At 47.2% G+C, this 19,937-nt stretch overlaps 1 protein-coding gene across 8 annotated transcripts in view; it reads right to left on the bottom strand.

The window, feature by feature from the left end:
- PHACTR1 (phosphatase and actin regulator 1) overlaps positions 1-19,937 on the bottom strand; it is a 561,465-nt gene that overhangs the window by 342,293 nt on the left and 199,235 nt on the right. Inside the window, exon 1 of one of the 8 annotated variants that reach the window (XM_021099763.1) lies at positions 6,707-6,918. The exons of the other annotated variants lie outside the window; for them this stretch is intronic. The gene's annotated coding sequence lies outside the window, so the exon portion shown is untranslated. Of the gene's footprint in view, positions 1-6,706; positions 6,919-19,937 lie in introns of those variants that run through there. 8 annotated transcript variants of the gene reach the window in all.

Raw genomic sequence — 19,937 nt, 5'->3', positions numbered from 1 at the left:
GAAACCACAAAACAGTGGTCTTGATCAATGGCTCTCAAGGAACAGGGAATTTGAGCAGGCTGTGAGGACATTAGGGTCCAGGAACCATCTCTTCTCAGGCAAAATAAAGAGACCTGTCTCAGCCATGGGGTGACCTCCCTGCTCAGGGCCTAAGCCTGACTTGCCAGGACCTTTCACACAAGGCACACAGGCTGGCAGCACCCCCCTCCCCCCCCCCCCCGCCGAGTGCGGGGCCCAACACACAACAGAGTTTTGTCCCTGGGGCTTTGCAGGAATCCTGTGATTAGATGAAAACAGAATGAGGAAGGTCTTTTTCAGTCCCAACAAAGATATTCAACCTCCGGGCGACTGCTCCTCTACCCAACTACCCCCAAACTCAAACACACATCCATAGTTACCCACATTTAGACATTCACGTGCAAACACAAGCATGCCATAACTAAGACAATAAGTCAGTATCTGGGGTGCTCCCGTTCCTCTGTCTGAATGTCTATACTGTGAACATATCAGCATATACAGTATATTGTCTTTCGTAGACAGGTTCATTTGTGCCATATTTTAGATTCCACATATAAGTGATACCATATAGTATTTGTCTTTCTCTTTCTGACTTATCTCACTTAGTATGAGACTCTCTAGTGGCATCCCCAAATCAAGTATACGTTAATTTAAAAAAAATTAAGTATATATAGTATATTGTGCACCACCCCCCCTTTTATGGCTACACCTGTTGCATATGGACGTTCCCTGGCTAGGGGTCAAATCAGAGCTGCAGCTGCAGGCCTGCACCGCAGCCACAGCAGTGCAGGATCTGAGCCACGCCTGCATCCTACGCCACAGCTTGCGGCAACACCAGATCCCTAACCCACTGAGCGAGGCCAGGGATTGAACCCGCATCCTCACAGACACTGTGTCGGGTTCTTAACCCATTGAGCCACAATGGGAACTCATGCTTTTGGTTCTTATTCTCTAAACCTTGGGTCTATTTTGTTCACACATTAGATTGAAGCCGTCGGTAACATCTGTTGATTCTTTGCTGTGGTCCACGCAGTGACAGTTACCTCATTTAACTATCATCACATGTAACAAGCCTGCAAGGAAGGTGCCACTGTCATCCCTGCTTTACACAGAGGGCAACTGGGGCACAAAAAGGTCTGAAAACTGGTGAGGTTGAGACCAGGTTTTGTACATCTTGAGGGTCCCTCAAAGAGCCAGACAAACACTACCAGGTGACCAGCAGGAAACTATTAGCGTGTTAAGGCATCTGATGAGCAAATGCCCACTTTTTCAGGGGCTTTGGGGCGGACTGCAATCATCCTCAAAGCCATGGTTCATCAGTGCCATGGAGAAAAGCTTCTGTATTCTTGTGGGTTCATTGCACATCCTTCTCCCGCCCCAAGAGATATGACATTCGAAGCCCAAGAACCTTGATTGTGGCTTTATTGGGAAATAAGATCTTTGCAGATGTGATCAAGTTAAGATGAGGTCATTGGGGGTGGGGGGGCGATCCTAATCCCAATTGGCCGGTGCCCTCCTGGGAAGAGAAGAAAGCCAAAGACAGCTATGTGCACAGGAAAGACAGTGTGATAACGGAGGGGGGGGGGGGGCGGCGCAAGGCCGGTTGATAACGGCGTCCAGTCCGGAGTGATGCTGCTTGGTCTGCAGAGGATGGCCATCTGCCCCCAAAAGCAGAGACAAAAAATGTTTCTCTTCTAGGAGGCAAGAAAATTTCCTTCCTAAAGTCTTCAGAGAAAGAGCAGGTATGGCACATGGAAGTTCCTGGGCTAGGGGGTCGAATGGAGCTGCAGCTGCCAGCCTACTACGCCACAGCCACAGCCACAGCAATGCCAGATCTGAACTGCATCTGTCACCTACGCTGCAGCTTGTGGCAACACCAGATCCTTAATCCACTAAGCGAAGCCAGGGATTGAACCCACATCCTCATGGACACCATGTCGGCTTTTTAACCTGCTGAGCCCAACAGGAACTTCAAGTTTCTTTTGTTTTAAGCCACCTAGGTTTGTGGCACATTGTTGCAGCAGCCTCAGGAAACTGGGGTTTGTACACACAAACCCATGTTTATCCTTTTAATAATAGATCAAAGAGTGAACGTTCTCTCTGACTTCTAAAAGCTGCTTAAACAGGGCTCATGCTGAGAAAAGAACTGCCCCGCTGCAGCTGGGACCCTAGCAGGTGTGGGCTAATGTCGTTTATGTAGGAGCTCTCTCGAGGAGTCCATGGTTTCTAAGGAAGGCCACTCTAGAGGAAGGGTTCAGGGAAGGTTGGGACTGCTGCTCCCACTCTTGCTCTGTCCATATTCCCCCAAAGGGAAAAGTCTGGGCCTCATGGGACTATAAGGACCTTAAGGCGTGAACCCAGGTCAGAAGAAAACCCATCCTAAGGTGTAGCCAGGTCTCTAATATGCTGGAATGAACCTCATTTGTTGGCTCTTTCTGATCTGACCCAAGAGTTCCAGACGCTGGCCTGTGCTGTCCATTAAGAATCTTCACAGACCTTTAACAAAAGCAGTCCTTTGGGGGGAAATATTATCATTATGCTGAGATTATGCCCTTTCTATTTTTAAAATGTTAACATGTCCTTTGTTTTGTGAAATGAAGGGAATTGAAAACACTAAGCTTTTTTTTTCTTTTACTATCCTTCCAGGACAAAATAACCAAGTTGGTATTCCTATGCCAACCCCTGGTTGTTTACTGAAATTTTTTTTTTGTCCTTTTTTTGTCTTTTCCAGGGCTGCACCCACAGCATATGGAGGTTCCCAGGCTAGGGGCCCAAACAGAGCTGTAGATGCCGGCCTACACCACAGCCACAGCAGCTCGGGATCCGAGCTGCATCTGCCGCCTATACCACAACTCATGGCAATGCCGGATCCTTAACCCACTGAGCAAGGCCAGGGATCGAACCCAAAACCTCATGGTTCCTAGTCAGATTCGTTAACCACTGAGCCATGACAGGAACTCCAAGAACATCTATAGTTTTATTCAACAAAATGCCTTTGCCCATGAACATTTTAATTGGTATAATCATTCTTGAGTATGTAGATATTTGTAGGACATTCAAAGCTTCTAACTTACACTTGGATTTCCAACCTGAAGAAAAACATGAAATCGTTGCTCCATCAAGATTTGCAATAAATGCGAGACAGACAAATAGACACAGAAGATCAAGTGGAATGCCTTTCAGCTTGTGCATTTCAGCCTTGCCATTTCCAAGCTCTGTTAACCCCAGGCAAGTAATTTAACCTTTTACTCAACCTCAATTTTTTTATCTGTGAAATGGGAGGAAATAACAGTGCCTATTTCTTAAGGTTACTTTGAGGATTAATGAGATGATACTGATAAAGGATTAAGGAACTATCTTAGGCCGTTCGGGTTACAAAACAGTGCATTCACCCATCACTCCAGTCTTTAAATATGTACTCGGAGTTCACAGTGTGCATGACCCTCTGCTGTGAGCTTATTACTTAGACCCCACTTCTGGTCTTCTCCTCAATTTATTTTGGGTCCCTGGGCATTTAACTTGCCATGGGAGAGACTGCTGAGCCCTTTCTTTCTTTCTTTCTTCCTTTCTGTCTGTCTTTCACCTTCCTTCCTTCCCTCTTTGTCCAGATGCACCTGCGGCATATGGAAGTTCTGGGCCAGGGGTCGAATGAGGGCTGCAGCTGCAGTCAAGGCCACAGCCATGGCAACACTGGATCCAACACTGGATCCATGCCACATCTGCAACCTACACCACAGCCTGCAGCAATGCTGGATCCTTAACCCACTGAGCGAGGCCAGGGATTGAACCTGCATCCTCAAAGAGACAATGTCGGGTCCTTAATCTGCTGAGCCACAATGAGACCTCCTGAGCCCTTTCGTTTAGTAAGTTTAGTGGGATATATAGCCATTGGGCTCAAAACAAAGTATGCCATCCTTCCCTGAAGCTAGGTTTGACCATGAGACTACATTCAGGCTAAAAGGAGATGAGTCAAGGTTATGTGCATGGCTTTGGGGTTATCTTCTTTAAAAAGAAAAGGGCTTCTCCAAATTTCTTCTCTCCGATCTCATTCTCTGAGAAGTGACAATGGCTCGAACGACCCTGGAAGCCACACGTTGAAGATGGCAGAGCCATTCCACCAGCCCTGGACCACTCCTTTCCAGGCTGTTAAATTAGAGGAAAACAAACTTCCATCATGCTTAAGCCACTGTGTTTGGGGGCCTCTTTGTTATAGCAGCTGAGCTTTTACCTTAACTAATACAATTGCCTACATGGTTGTCCTTTGCCATGTGAGTGGACTCAGGATTCAGTGCAAACTTTTAGAATCCTGGTACTGATGCATCTTTTGTTATACCTAGAGCTGGCCTTCAACTGGCATTTGTTTTCACCCTTTCCAATCAGAGTCCCAGACTGAGTCCCCTGTGTCCTCCTCTGCAGTGACTTAAACCCAGAGTTCTCGCCCAAGGGACAAATAAATGTTGAAGGACAGATGCCACTGGCAATCCTGATACGAAGATGCTGTCATAGCAACAGAAGGACCATGATGACGATCAAATATGTGAGTAACGGAGGACCACTCGGCAGCTCTCTGACACATCTTTTGCTTTTGGTATAGTCCCCAAAGAAGTCCTCCAGACATGCAAAAAAACTGTTTAAAGAGAGGGTTTGAGATTGAATCAATAGATTAGAAAGTCTTTTATTTGCAGTATATTGGAGATAAACTTTTTTTTTTTTTTTACAAAGCAGTGCCCAAAATATTAAAGGGTGACAATAGCCACGTTGGAGACGCAAAAGCCACTGTCCTTTGCACCAACATTTTAAAACAATGATTCGTCAGCCAAGAAATGCCATGAAGGCATTTGCAGAAAATTAAAATGATTGCTTCTGACAAGCTTGAATGAAGGCGCCATCTCAGTAGAGGCTGATCAGTTAGAAACGATTCACAAATATTCCCTGGAGATCCTGGCTGTGTTTTAAACCAAGACAACACAGCGAAGAAGTCAAAGGCTCTGGCTGTGAATAAACAGGCATCGGAAAAGGTGAGCCTGGCAGCTGTTTATGTGGGGTGACTGAGGACTGAGCCCTTTTTCTTCGGATTTGTCCGTCTCACATGTGTCAGTCTTCCTTGCATTAAACCACTGTCCTCTACATCTTCCCATAAAGGGACAAGGCATCGTTTGCAAATCAGATTTGAGAGTCCAAAAAGCCTTTGTCTGGGAAATTTTACCACCATCACTATCAGTAAATCCACACTGAGCACTATAATGATTAGTCCGAAGGACAGGGGATCAGGAGTCAGGAGCCCGAAGGCAGAGCCGAGATGGAATTTCAGGTGCATGCAACTTGCTAGGTGTTTTCACCCTTTCGCTCTCAGGAGAAGGCGAGTGAGGAGGGGCAGGTTAGGGCAGGAAAGGGGCTAAAAGCAAGGATGGGATCTCGGCTGGACTCCAGCTCTAGCTAGACCTGTGGGGAAGCTCTGATGCATGAGAGTTGGTTCCACCGTTAGGCAAGGGGGCGGGCCCTTTGTCGCTCTGGACAATTCATTCCCTGGCTGCCAGCTGCCCTGGCTGGGGCATGATGTCCCAGCAAGAGCAGGTGTGTTGTGGTTTGGTCTCCTGAGCAGAGATTCTTAAGCTTTGCTGTGCATGGAATCGCCTGGAGACCTTTAAAAAAATATATACCACTGTATTTGTATTTCTTGCACACACAGACATTGCAGTTTAAAGAGCTTTTGCCTGAAACTCCCCCTCTGCTTGTTCAAGATGCATACACCCTTCCTCTGGGCAGCTTTTCTGAAGCCCTGCCTCACGGTGGGTGAACACATCAGCTCTGCTCTCTTCTAGACCCTTCGTGTCTTTTGGTGACAGAATCCATCACCCTCTATGGAAGTTGTCTTTCTACCCATCCACCTTGTCCATTGGACTGGGCTCTCGAGAATGTGAACAGGTGTTTGGTTGGTTGGTTGCTTTTTTATAGCTGCACCTGCAGCATATGGAAGTTCCCAGGCTAGGGGGCGAATTGGAGCTGCAGCTACCACCCTACACCACAGTGTGTAGCAATGCCAGATCCTTAACCCACTGAGCAAGGCCAGGGGATCAAACCCACATCCTCATGGGTACTAGTCGGGTTTTTAACCTGCTGAGCCACCATGGGAACTCCTGCGAAGAGTTTTAATTGGTCTCTCTCGGCCTCTATTACAATGTCTGGCACAGAGGACAAGGCCAGAGGTGGTTCCATCAACAACTGTGACTTTTCAGATGTGTGAGCCAGACACAAATGCTCCAGGGCCCCTGAGCAGGAAGCTGTTTTTCAGGGTTTGAGCAAGCTCTGAGGAAAAGGTGGAAATTAAACAGGATTCAGAAGAAGAAAAAGGAGAAGAAGAGGAAGGAGGAGGAGAAGGAGGCGGGAGAAAGAAAGAAAGAGAGAGAGAGAGAAAGAGAGAGAGAGAGAAAGAAAGAAAGAAAGAAACAAAGAAAGAAAGAAAGAAAGAAAGAAAGAAAGAAAGAAAGGAAAGAAAGACTCATAATGTGCTCATTTCTCAGTCTGTCTAGAATCCTGAGGGTTCATTTGAAGCTGGTTGTGGGGGTCGGTAGCAGGACGGAAGTTGGAAGCACCAGGGGTCTACAGTGCCCCTCTCAGCAGCCTTCCAGAAGGACTACGTGTGGTTTCTAGCACATGTCGTAAAAACTGCTTTGGAAAGAGCTCTTACCTCTCCTGTGGTTGCCTGAAAATCCCCTCTCAGCTCCGGCCGGCCTTCCTCTCAGGAGGTGTCTGTCCTTCCCCCCCACTCACCGTGTTAATGAATCCTGAGTGAAACAGCGGGGCCTGTGGGCACGGAGCCACTCCGCCTGGCCGCGATCAATGGCCCTACTGTGCCAGCTGAGCATGCCAGCTGAGCCTGACAGAGGGGCTCTGGCGCTTACACGGAGCCTGCATGTGACCGGGACATGGACGAGCGCCAAAAACCCAGCTGAGGTTCATTGGTACCGAGAGAGAGAGAGAAAGAGAGAGAGAGAGAGAGAGGAGAGAGAGAGGATGGTGGCGGGCAGAGGCAGAGCAAGAGGGCCCCGCAGGCAGTCTCTCTTAACTCAGAGACTGGCTCACCTGCTGGGAGGATGGCCTCTGAGGCTCCCGGGACACAGCAGGGCAGCTATCTAAGCGTGTCCTTTTCCCATGCAGAAAGGTTACGTCTGCCTTTTCCCGGGTGGGCTTCAGGATGCTCCTGGATTTGCCCTTTCATCAGATGGCTTTCTGCGACAACACTTGAGATGCTCCAACGGCCCCGAGCCCCAGGCTTTGCCATTGGGGCCCTGGGTGTGCGCAGGTGTGTACCTTTCCCGTCTCTGAGGCGCTTAGGAATTAGGCCTGGATTCAGATCCTGGCTATGTGACTTTAAGCAGATAACTGGCTTCTTTGAACCCTGCTTTCATGGTCTGTATAACGGAGGTACTAAGAGCCCAGGCTTATTGTGTTAACTCAAGATTGGCCAGGCAAAAACATTTAGTTGTTCCTACCACATCATAAAAGATTTAAAATGTTGACATTATTTTTGCTGTTATCCGTCTTACAAAATGGACCGTCTTTGCAAGTCTAAGTAAGAGACTGCGCTAAGTTTTGAAGACAAAAAGGCAAAGCAGACCTAGTTCTAAAGAATTCATGGTTTAGAAGGGCAGATGTATTCGAGATCCCTAAACAGAAGACATCTCATTTGACACTGGTTCACCACTAGCCTACACTGCACCTTTATGCGAATTAGAAAAATAGATGCTCCTGGATTTTAGACCCTTGCCCTCTTGGGCAGGTGACCTTGCTCAATGAGCAACATGAGCAACTGTGCATAATGACTATATGGGTATGTGCTTTGCCAGCAGCATTAGCAAAACTCGGATTCTTGTATTTGGAGTGGCAAAAATAAATAAATCTTCACAGGGAAGGTGGCATCTGAGCTGTGTCTTAAGCAATGAGTAGACTTAACGAACCTGGCAAGATGTGCCAGCAAGGGCAGTGAAACAAAGGCACAGAGGCATGGAAGGGGTTGGTGACTTCAGAGGCTAAAGAGCCTGGTGGGACCAGAGTGCGATGAACCCCTGAATGCCACGCAGAAGAGATTGGTTTTTTGTCTCTAAGCACTGTGAGCTCATGATGAGCCCTTGCTTTCTGGATAATGGAGATTTGTATTTCTAAACAGAGAATGGACCGAGAAGGCCACACTCTGGACCCTGATAAGAGCAATAAAGATCCAAAGCAGGTTGTGATGGAGGAGAAGCCAAAGCCAGAAATGCTACAGAGGAAGACGCTGCAGGACTTGATGGGCAACTTTCTGCAGAGATAAGGCATATGAGTCCAAGGCGAGGCCAAGTCATCCAGCCCAGGAGGCCTGATGGATACTGACGTTGCAAGACAGGGTTGGGGGAGGTGGGGCGTGGCCTGAGGCCAGGCAAGGACTTGGGTTTGGAGGAGCATAGAGTTTGAGGTACCTGTAGTACCTCCAAATATAGCCATGGATTGGAAATTCTGGCAAGGATCAGGGCACAGATTCAGAAGCCATCGGTTCACAGGGCGGAACTGAGGCAATGGGGATGGATGAGATTCACCAGGGAGCGTATGTATTGAGAAAAGAAGAAAATCCCAGCAAATATCTTGGAAACACTAATAAAGGATTAGGAGGAAACACAAGAGACAAAAGGGAGGGGAGGAGTTCCCGTCGTGGCACAGCGGAAATGAATCTGACTAGGAACCATGAGGTTGTGGGTTCGATCCCTGGCCTCAATCAGTGGGTTAGGGATCCGGCGTTGCTGTGAGCTGTAGGGTAAGTCACAGACATGGCTCGGATCTGGCGTGGCTGTGGCTGTGGCGTAGGCTGGCGGCAACAGTTCCAATTCGACCCCCAGCCTGGGAACCTCCATATGCTGAGGGTGCAGCCCTCAAAAGACACACACACACACACACACACAAAAAGGGGAGGGGGCCCCACACGGTGGAGAAGAGCCAGGAGAGAGAATGGAAGGAGAGAAAGACATTAGGGCAACCACAGTTCTGGAAGAATAACCTCAATAGGGCTAAGAGCTACAGAGAGTTCTAGCAGCATGTCTGAGAAGTAGCATTTAGGAATTTGTGGGGACCTAACCAAAGGTATTTCAGTGGGGAGGGAAAGTCAGGAGCCACACGAGGATGGGCTGACGTGTGAATTTAAGGGAAGAAAGTGGTGGAAGGAATAGAGACTATCTTTTCAAGGATCTTAGTGAAGAAAGGAAAAAGATGTGTGACAATGGCTTGAGGGGAGGACAGGGTTTATTATGATGAGTTTGGAGATATAGAAGAGAGAGTCTACTAGAAATGGATTGTATATTTCTGCTCTAGGTGGAAGAGAAACTGGAGACCCTTTTTTGGGTCTTAGAGAAACAGCCATTTTTGTTTACCTTTGGGTTTCAAGTCTGGGCTTCTACGATACCAATGCAATTGCAAATGGGATGCTATTTTCATGTATTTTTCTAGTGGTAATAGTCATCAGCAGTCAAATCTAGGATTTTTGAAATAAAATATGAATTTCTAATATTTAGGAGAAGGGGGGAACATACCAATATTTATTGCACATATACTAAATTCTATTCCATGGGCTAGAAGTTTTATGTACATCACCTAATATAAATCTTCAGAATCAAGGAGTTCCCATGGTGGCTCAGTGGGTTAAGAACCTGACATAGTGTCCATGAAGATGTGGGTTCGATCCCTGGCCTCGCTCAGTGGGTTAAGGATCTGGTATTGCCGTGAGCTGCAGTGTAGGATGCACCTGCAGCTCTGATTCAGCCCTTAGCCTGGGAACTTCCATGTGTTGCAGGTGGTGGCTGTAAGAAGGAAGGAAGGAAGGAAGAGAAAAAACCCCAAACAGAATCACTCTCTGATGTAGGAAAGTATCTCTCAGAACAGGGGTTCTTAACCTTGGGAAGCATGGAGCTCTTGATATTTTCTTATATGTTCTATGTATGTAAATATGGCACTTAGGAGAGTGTTCCTAGCATTAATAAGATGATCAAAAAGCCTAGAAACTGTCAACTTGGATGCCTGTTCATCCTAAACACAGTATAAATGGTAATGAGCATTTCTTTCTTTTTGTTCAACTGATGTTTTTCTAGAGGAGTTATTACATCTTATACGCCTTTTGTACCTGGCCCCCTATGGTCTTGAGCAAGTAATAGGCTCTCGGTACTTACTGACTAATTAATAGGCTCTTGTGCCTACTCAAATATATTTCTAATCTAGAGAAAAAGAGAACCTTTCACTTTCAACCTATAGCTGATATCCCCTCTTAACGGTGTTCCAGCAACAAGTTAGTTGAGCCCTCAAGAAAAAGGTGATAAAATTGTGGGGAGCTATTTGTGCTGGAAATTTGCATCACATGTTTCCTATGAGATATTTGATTGTATATCAAATAAAAAGGACATCTGCTGCGCATCTGTATTAGCAGCTACCACCAGGAGAGCTTATGCCAAGATACATAAGCAACGTAGGGGATGGATCTGAAAGAGAATCAAAACCAGAGAAACAACCCATGCTGGCATGATGAGCTTCTCACAGATGACTTCCGTCATAAATGGTACGTATTGAAGGCTAATGCAAAAAGAAATGACTTGGAAATGTCTACTGCCACTGTGCTTATCAACTCGTGATACAGATGCCTAAGAAAAAAGCACTTATGCTTGTTGAGGATGGGTCCAAATGAAAGCGAGCAACTGCTAAAGATGAATACTTGCTATCATTTAAGGATTTTCATCTCACTTTATAGCCCATTAAGAATTCATGGAAATTAGTGCATTGTCAAAAGCTTGCCCGTTCAGTGTTTATGAGAAATTTTACAGATTTAGTGTGGTTGTTTATAGACACATGCAATAAAAGCAATAATAAAACTGCTATTTTTATTTGCATATGCTTTAAATAACTGAAATAATTATGCATCTACCCATGTTCATATGAATGCGTGTATGCTCAGACACACACGTCTAAATGTATCTATCTGCATCCGTATAAAATATATGTGTGGAGATATAGGTTTATATTGTATATACACACACACATAGTATCTAGAACACGGAGTCTCAATAATCTACATTATAGGTCGGTTTAGCCTGAAGGACACATCTGTTGTATATTCTAAAATACTCCCGCACCAAAAAGACCACAATTTGTATTTGGCGCCCCTATCTTTCAAGACTGAATTAACAAGGGGGTTGATGTGCAGAGGTCACTGTAGGCCTTTCTCATCCTGAACAGAAGCTCTTCATTATCCCAACTTCCACATTCACGATGCTGTCCTGAGAAGCCAAACAATCGTTATATTGTACATGTCACATGTAAACTTAACGCAAAAGAAGTCACCCATATCCTTTTTTTTTTTTTTTTAAGCTTTCTTTTTAGGGCTGTGCTGACGTATATGGAAGTTCCCCACCTAGGGGCCCAATCAGAGATGCCACTGCCAGCCTATGTCCCAGCCACAGCAACACCATATCCGAGCCGCATCTGCCACCTACACCACAGCGCATGCAACACCGGATCCTTAACCCACTGAGTGAGACCAGGGATCGAACCCGCATCTTCAGGGATACTGGTCGGGTTCTTATCCTGCTCAGGCACAATAGGAACTCCATCATGCATATCACTGCATACCTCATCCTAGTGTCTACTCAGGCCCACCTGTCTTTGAAGATCCGTTTATTGCTGATGTGTAAGGTCACTTGACAACATGAGGCCAATCAATTATACAGAGAAACGGCAAAGTCTGTGACGTCTGTTCCATGAAATGAGTGGAAGTGGTGACAGAGACTGCAACGCCAGTGACACAAGAGCACCTCAGAGAGTTTGAACAGTTAGCAACTGAAAAGAGGAAGAAACTGGCCGGGATGCTGACACCACAGAGGCTTCAGGGGGAATTCTTTCAATATCAAGGGATTGATGTGAAGAAAATGCAGGAGGTCTTCATACAGTTTTGCAAATGCGGTTCCCTTCTGGCTCACACCGCAGGGCAGATGCGGTGTCCAGGTTGCTGCTCGTGCTTTCATGACATCTGCTGCAAACTTATTTTAAGCCATGCATTCTTTTTATGTGTTTGTTTTATGAATTATAGAATAGTAGCATTTTGGGTTTTTTTTTTTTTTTTTCAGGGTCATGCCTGGAATTTCCCAGGCTAGGGGTTCAAGCAGAGCTGTGGCTGCCTGCGTATGCGACCTACACCACAGCTCATGGCAGTACCAGATCCTTAACCCACTGAGTGAGGCCAGGGATCAAACCCACATCCTCATGGATACAGTTGGGTTCATAACCTGCTAAGCCACAGTGGGAACTCCCTAGCAGAGTAGTATTTTATCCTAAATTTTGTTAAACGTAAAATGAAATAGCTTATATAGATTCATTTACAAGGCAGAATCTCAGTCACGCGCCTTTTCTGCTCGGTGTTATTAAAACACAGCCAACCTCGGAGCAGATTCACTTCCAAGGCCTTTGACGAGATCCTGGCCATCACATCTTAGATCCCCTGAATCTCTTCATCTCTGCATCTCTTCTAGCTTGGGTGCACTCCTAGTCTCCTTGCACTGCATTTTAAGCTACTGGAATTCTCTTTAAATGTTTCTCTATGCAGAGGTACCAGATCCATGAGGGAAGGCTGAGTTTCTGATGCTATCTCTGTAATCTCCCATAGTCACCCACACAGCGTCCTGCTTGCAGAAAAGACTCAGTCAATATTTGCACACTGAATAAGGTTCTTTCCATTTATTTCAATGTCCAATGGGGAGTCCTGGGAATGGGCTAGGGTTGTGGCAGGAAGGCCTATTCCTTTCATCACTGTGGGCCTGGCTTCCAAAGCAATGTCAGTCTGCCAGTCTTAATCCCTTTTTTTTTTTTGGCTGCACCCGCAGCATATGGAAATTCCTAAGCCAGGGATTGAATCCGAGCCATAACTGCAACCTTTACCATAGCTTCAGCCATGCCAGGTCCTTAACCCACTGCACCACAGCGGGAACTCCCTTAATACTTTGCTGTATTTGTGTCTGAAAAGGTTATACAGACATTCTCTCTTTTATGTGAATGAAGCAGAGCAGAGGTCACCCCTGTCTCTGAGATGCCTCAAGAGGATGTAGCTGAGATGGAGAAGAATGGAACTTATAGATGTACCGCTCTGCAGCAACTCTCCGGGATGCGATGCGGGTGCTGGCTTGTATCACGGACCAGAACCCCGCTTCTGTTTCAAGCTGATACCGGCTGGCTGGCTACAGTATACTGAGCACCTACTCCAAGATCTTTAAAAGCACCATACAGCTGAATCCTCATGAAAACTCTCTGAAGGGGCATGAGCTCCGTTTACACACTGGGATGTGGGGGGTCAGAGAGTTAATGAGTGGCCGTCAGGATCTCACCTAATGCAGCTGTCTCCAAAGACTTCGGTTTTTCTGCTGCACCACCCCGGCACTTACCAGCTTAGAAGATGTTGTAGCAAATTAGAAAGAACTAGTGGCTTAGGGTCTGGAGGTAGAGATTTACGGCGTCATATCATGGCACTCCACAAGCATTTCTCAAATAAATGACTTAGCGTGTTGCTTTACGCTTTGCTAAAATGTACCTTTCAATAATTTTCATTTGCTACCCAGTGATACGCATGTGCCTGTCCCTAAAGCCAGGATCAGCGAAGGCGGGATTTACAAATCATTTTACAAACTTTGACTACACATTCCCTCCATGCTTCAGACACACAATTATGAAGTGGGAAAGTACTTTGAATCCACCTTCCTCATTCAATGCATGAGGAAGCCGGGTCCTTTGGGAGGGCACACTGAGCTTGTAGAAGGCAGAGTCACACTCAGAACCCAGGGAGTCCAACTCTAAATTTGCTCTTCTTGTACATGACACTTGGCGGGGAGATGGGTAGCTCAGCTGGGGGTTTTCCTGTCCCAGTGCCATTGCACAGTCTGGAGCCTAGCTCCAGACCTGGAGCTTCTCAGAGTGATGCCAAGAAGGGACTCAGCCATAGCAGAACCTCCTGTGCTCCCTGTGAGCTTGCTGCCTTTGGGCAACTCCAAGGAGAGAACGATAAACGGAAGAGCTGGATGCTGCCTCTCATTTCAACCCCGACCCTGAGTTGTGCTCAGGAACCCAGAACTCGGGGATTCAGAGGTGACTGGCCAGCCAGGCATCCCTAGTCTGATGAGAGCACTAAAAATAGAAGCCAATTTGGTGCTTGATGGCAGGCAAAAATAGCTACAAGAGCAGGGTCCTGCCTTTTAGGGCATGTGGCTGAGTACCACCCATCATGAGAGGTTCAAGTACAAGAAGAGAACAGCACGTCACTCGGAGCTTTCATCCCAGGTTCTCCCCATGTGCCATGATACGCCTTGCCAAGCCAGAGCACTGCACAATGGACCAGCTTTATAAACCTTTCCAGGAAAGTCACTCCTACCAGAAGCCATAAAATCATTTCTACCTGCCAGTACCTGTTCAGTGTCTTAGTTAGGGGACTACGCACGTGGCCCAGCCATAGAGCTCCCCGACAATTTCGTTCTCATCTAGGAATTGGCAGACAGCTCTAAGGAAGCACAGGGCTGACATTTGAAAATGCCCCTCACTCCTTCTGAGAGCCTAGAATTACTCTTCACGCTGCAGCCGTTGTAAGCATACGCACAAACCCATAAATTCAAAGTGCAAACACAGTTTGTTTTATACCTAATTGCATCTCCACTTAGGGAAAGGAGTGGAGCCCAGGTTTTGACAGTGCATTTATCCTGTGTGTATTGACACTGCCTCTACTACTGTACGTAAAATTTGCCATGTTTTGTGAGTGCCTCCATGGCTATCTGTCATTATTTCACTGGCATGTAGAGGGTGTCTGGTTGTATTATAAAATATTTATTAATTTGATGCGATGTCATTCGGCTCATAAGACAACAGGTTACATGTCATCAGTGAGAAAGCTCCTTAAATCTTGACTCCTAGTGTAAAATCACGGGCCAGTATCTAAAATGTGGTGAACCTTTTATTAAATCGAAAGAAGGGAGAATTATGCCTTCAAGTTCAAAGAACCTGAAAATAATACTAATTGCCACCATTTTGGGTACTTAGCTATGTCTCAAACATTGTGCAAATGTAAAAAAAGACACCTCATCTATCCTTTAAATAATCTTTTGATTTTGATAATGAGTTTGGCACAGATTGGCTCATTTTGCAGAAGAGGCTAAGAGAAATAACATAACTTGTCCCAGGTCCAGAGCCAAGGTTAAGCAGAGTCAGATGAGGTGCCTAGGGTGCAAAATTTGAGGCCCTGGTTCCCAGATTTGTGCAAGTTGCCATTGGAGGGGGCGTGCCTCTTCTCACTCACTGGGAGGCCAGACTGAAAATGGTATCTTGTGCTGCTTGAAGAACTGTCCCTAGTCATGGAAAAAGGAATTGATTAAAGCAACGTGAGGATTAAGGGAGGGAATCCACGTGGGGATTCTCTAATGTGTGTGTGTGTGTGTGTGTGTGTGTGTAAATACGCATGTTCTTTGTCGGGTTCTTTTCCATTATAAGTTATTACAAGATACTCAATATAGGTCCCTGGGTTATGCAGTAAATCCTTGTTGTTTATCTATTTATATGGTAGTTAATTCCACACTCCCAATTTATCCTTCCCTGATCCCTTCCCACTCAGTAACCATAAGTTTGTTTTCTATGTCAGTGACCCTGTTTCTGTTAGTTCATTTGCGCTGTTTTTCAGATTCCCACATGTAAGTGATGTCATATAATACTTGTCTTTGTCTGGGTCACTTCACTTAGTATGATAATCTCTAGGTCTATTCATGTTGTTGCAAAGGACATTATTTCATTCCTTTTTTATGGCTAAGTAATATTCTATTACATATATATTTGTGTGCGTGTGTGTATATATATATGTTTATATATGCAACATAACACATCTTCTTTATCCATTCATCTGTTGATGGACACTGAGGTTGCTTCCATGTCTTGGCAATTGCAAAGAGCTGGCACACTTACTTATTGTTAGAGGAAGCCAGAATTACAACCAGAAGTATGTACTTTCCTTACTTCTGCTGCTCATTTTCCGCTTAAACTCAAAAAGGAAATGGAACCAGAAACCACCGGATTTCTGAGTTTCTGTGGGTGAAATGCCACAGCCGCCTCTGATGCTGACATGTTGAAAGTAAAAATCATGAGTCACTTTATCACTTTCACAATTTATTCTACTCAGGAGCCCAGGCCCTGGAGTAGCCAATTCTCCTGCGATTTCAGAGTTGTTCATCATTTTGAATTAGCACTTGTAAATTTACTGATTGTCAACATTGCACTTTTTTTTTCAAGGCTGCACCCGCGGCATATGGAAGTTCCCAGGCTAGCGGTCGAATCGGAGCTGCAGATGCCAGCCTATGCCACAGCCACAGCCACACCAGATCCAAGCCGTGTCTCGACCTACACCACAGCTCACGGCAATGCCAGATCCTCATGGATCCTAGTCGGCTTCTCGACCCACTGACTAGTATCAACCCGGGAGCCACAAGGGAACTCCAAAACTGTACTTTTATTAAGGGCACAGAAATAGCATTTTTATGTGGGTCTATGATTTCTCCCCACAAGATACGAAGCCCAACTCCCTAAACGATCTTGCTCTTCCAACTCATGGCAGTAAATGTGTCACACGGACTTGAGTCTGTTATCACCCATTCATTCCCCATTCGTCATTCAACAAACATTTACAGAGGGTCTGCTGTATCCCGATTACTGTGAGGGGCGCTAGAGATAAAGAGTTGAATAAGAAACAGTCCAGGCCTCTGGATCGTAAGCTGATGACACAGCCTGACATGTAAACAGGCAATTTAAAATACTGCCGGTGAAGAAATAAGACGAGAGCAGAGGGAAAGGGACAAGTGGACGGCCCTGGCTGTCTGGAAAGATTTGGCTAAGAGTGGACATCTGAGCCGGAACTTGCAGGATGTCTAGAAGTTTTCTGGGGGAAGGAAGCAGGGGAGGGAATACCTTGTGTGTTTTATTTGTTTGGTTTTGTTTCATTTTTGCCACCCTGTGGCATATGGAGTTCCCAGGCCAGTGATCAGATCTGAGCCACTGTTTCGACCTACACGGAAGCTGTGGCAATGTCAGACCCTTTAATCCACTGTGGCGAGATCAAACCTGCGTCCTGGCTCTGCAGCGATGCTGCCAATCCCACTGAGCCACATCAGGACCTCGGGGGAATGTCTTGCTTGTTTGTGTTTGTCTTTTTAGGGCCACACCGGTGGCAAATGGAAGTTCCCAGGGGAGGGGTTGAATGGGAGCTGCAGCTGCCGGCCGATACAACAGCCACAGCAACGCCAGATCCGAGCCCCACCTGGGACTTACACCACAGCTCATGGCAATGCCAGATCCTTAACCTGTTGAGCGAGGCCGGGGATCTTTTTTTTTTTTTTTTTTTTTTTGGTCTTTTTGTCTTTTGTTGTTGTTGTTGCTATTTCTTGGGCCGCTCCCGCGGCATATGGAGGTTCCCAGGCTAGGAGTTGAATCGGAGCTGTAGCCACCGGCCTACACCAGAGCCACAGCAACACGGGATCCGAGCCGCGTCTGCAACCTACACCACAGCTCACGGCAACGCCGGATCGTTAACCCACTGAGCAAGGGCAGGGACCGAACCCGCAACCTCATGGTTCCTAGTCGGATTCGTTAACCACTGCGCCACTACGGGAACTCCAAGGCCGGGGATCTTAACCCACATCCTCATGGATACCACTTGGGTTTGTTATCGCTGAGCCATGATGGGAACTCCGGAATGCCTTGTTTTGAAGGAGAGCAGTGGAAATTCAGGGCTTGGTGTGGGAGACTCAGGTTGATGAGAGTGGAAAGATGAGGCCATGTCAGGTGATGCTTGAGAATGGCCTGATGCCCACAGAAGGAATTTGGCAAAGGAAGGCCACAGTGTTGGGTTTTCTTGGAGGTTTTTTTGTTTTATCTCTTTTGTCTTTTTAGAGCCATACCCCAGGCATACGGAGGTTCCCAGGCAAGGGGTCGAATTGGAGCTGTAGCTGCCGGCCTACGCCATGGCCACAGCAACAGGGGATCTGAGCCGCATCTTTGACCTACACCACAGCTCACTGCAACACCAGATCCTTAACCCACCGAGCGAGGCCAGGGAGCAAACCCACATCCTCATGGATATTAGTTGGGTTCGTTAACCACTGAGCCCTGATGGGAACTCCTACTTTTTTTTAAAATAGACTTTCTTTTTAGGGCAGTTTTAGGAAACTGAGAAGAAAGTACAAAGAACCCGCATATCCCCACCCTAAGCGTCTTTCCTGCTGTTAACATCTTACATCCGTTAATGAGCCACCAGAGGTTTGTAAGCAAGAGCATAGCAAGGGCCCCTTTGTTATTTTAGGAAGATACCTGGGATCTGGGTGGTGATGAGACTGGAGTCAGGCTAGGCTTGTGGCAGGAAGACCAGTCACTAGGCCATGGCCCGAGTCCCTGTGACGTCTGAGGCAAGGATGAACCGAGGCCGAGGTGGGAGGGGCAAGAGAGAGGATGGCCTCTCTTCTAGAGACATTCATCGGCTAAGTGCTCAGCAAGATTTGGTAGCTGAAAGTGAAGGAGTGAGTGGGAGAGAGGAGTTTAACTGGGGCAACTGTTCCAGCCATCCATTTATCGCTGTTTCAGCTCCAGATTCACGCCAGTACCTGTTCTGCCACGGCAAACTGGCCTCTCAAAGGATTCCTCCTTTCTCAAGGCATCCGAGGGTGTTGGAGGGATCCTGCAGGAAGAAGGGAGCTTTTCTTGCCGGTGTGGTGTGCCGAGTTGGGCTGCCTCTTGCTGTGCCTCGGGGTCCTGCAGGCACACCGCGAAGCAGGCCCACCATAGGCCGTCCCTGGCTTGGCCGGGTGCCGTATTGCCATAGCCCTGTCTATACCCATGTGACCTCATGCTCATCATGGTGGCCTGACTCCCTCTGTGACCTGCCCATCAGCCTGGGCTCACCTGCACCCCAAAGTGTCCACACCTGCTGTCCAGTGGCAGCTGAAAAGCTCTGGCATGGACCCCCCGTCAACATCTCCGCTGTCCATTGGGCTCTGACTGCACCTTCTCCAGCGAGATCTGAACCAGCCCTGGGGCGGAGGACCAAGGTCCAATTTTGTCCTTCCTTTCGTATCCTCTCTCAGGGCCGGGCCGCCTTTTTTTTTTTTTTTTTAATCTTTTTGCCATTTCTTGGGCCGCTCCCACGGCATATGGAGGTTCCCAGGCTAGGGGTCGAATCGGAGCTGTAGCCCCCGGCCTACGCCAGAGCCACAGCAACGCGGGATCCGAGCCGCGTCTGCAACCTACACCACAGCTCAGGGCAATGCCGGATCCCTAACCCACTGAGCAAGGGCAGGGACCGAACCTGAAACCTCATGGTTCCTAGTCGGATTTGTTAACCACTGCGCCACGACAGGAACTCCCGGGCTGCCTTTTAAAGTCCTCCTTACGCTTTTATAATCACTGCCTCATCCTGGTTTAATATCTCTTATATTAAGCTTCTGCTTTTCAGTTACTATGAGGTTTTGGCCTCATGACGAGACGCAGCAGAGAGAGCGCCCGAGCAGACGGTGGCCCTGTGAGACCAAGGGAAAAGCTCACCTCCTGGGGGGGAACGTCATGACTTCCCATTTGCAATTGCTGCATTTCGGGTCCCTGTGGGACTTCCAGGTGGGGAGATCGCACAGAAGATGAGGACGGGAGTTCCCGTCGTGGCGCAGTGGTTAGCGAATCCGACTAGGAACCATGAGGTTTCGGGTTCGGTCCCTGCCCTTGCTCAGTGGGTTAACGATCCGGCATTGCCGTGAGCTGTGGTGTAGGTTGCAGACGAGGCTCGGATCCCGAGTTGCTGTGGCTCTGGCGTAGGCTGGCGGCTACAGCTCTGATTGGACCCCTAGCCTAGGAAC

The sequence above is a fragment of the Sus scrofa genome, chromosome 7 (genome assembly GCF_000003025.6).
Source record: "Sus scrofa isolate TJ Tabasco breed Duroc chromosome 7, Sscrofa11.1, whole genome shotgun sequence".
Classification (NCBI taxonomy): Eukaryota; Metazoa; Chordata; class Mammalia; order Artiodactyla; family Suidae; genus Sus; species Sus scrofa.
The sequence above is the reverse complement of the archived record's forward strand: the minus strand, read 5'-3'. Positions and strand labels throughout refer to the sequence as shown.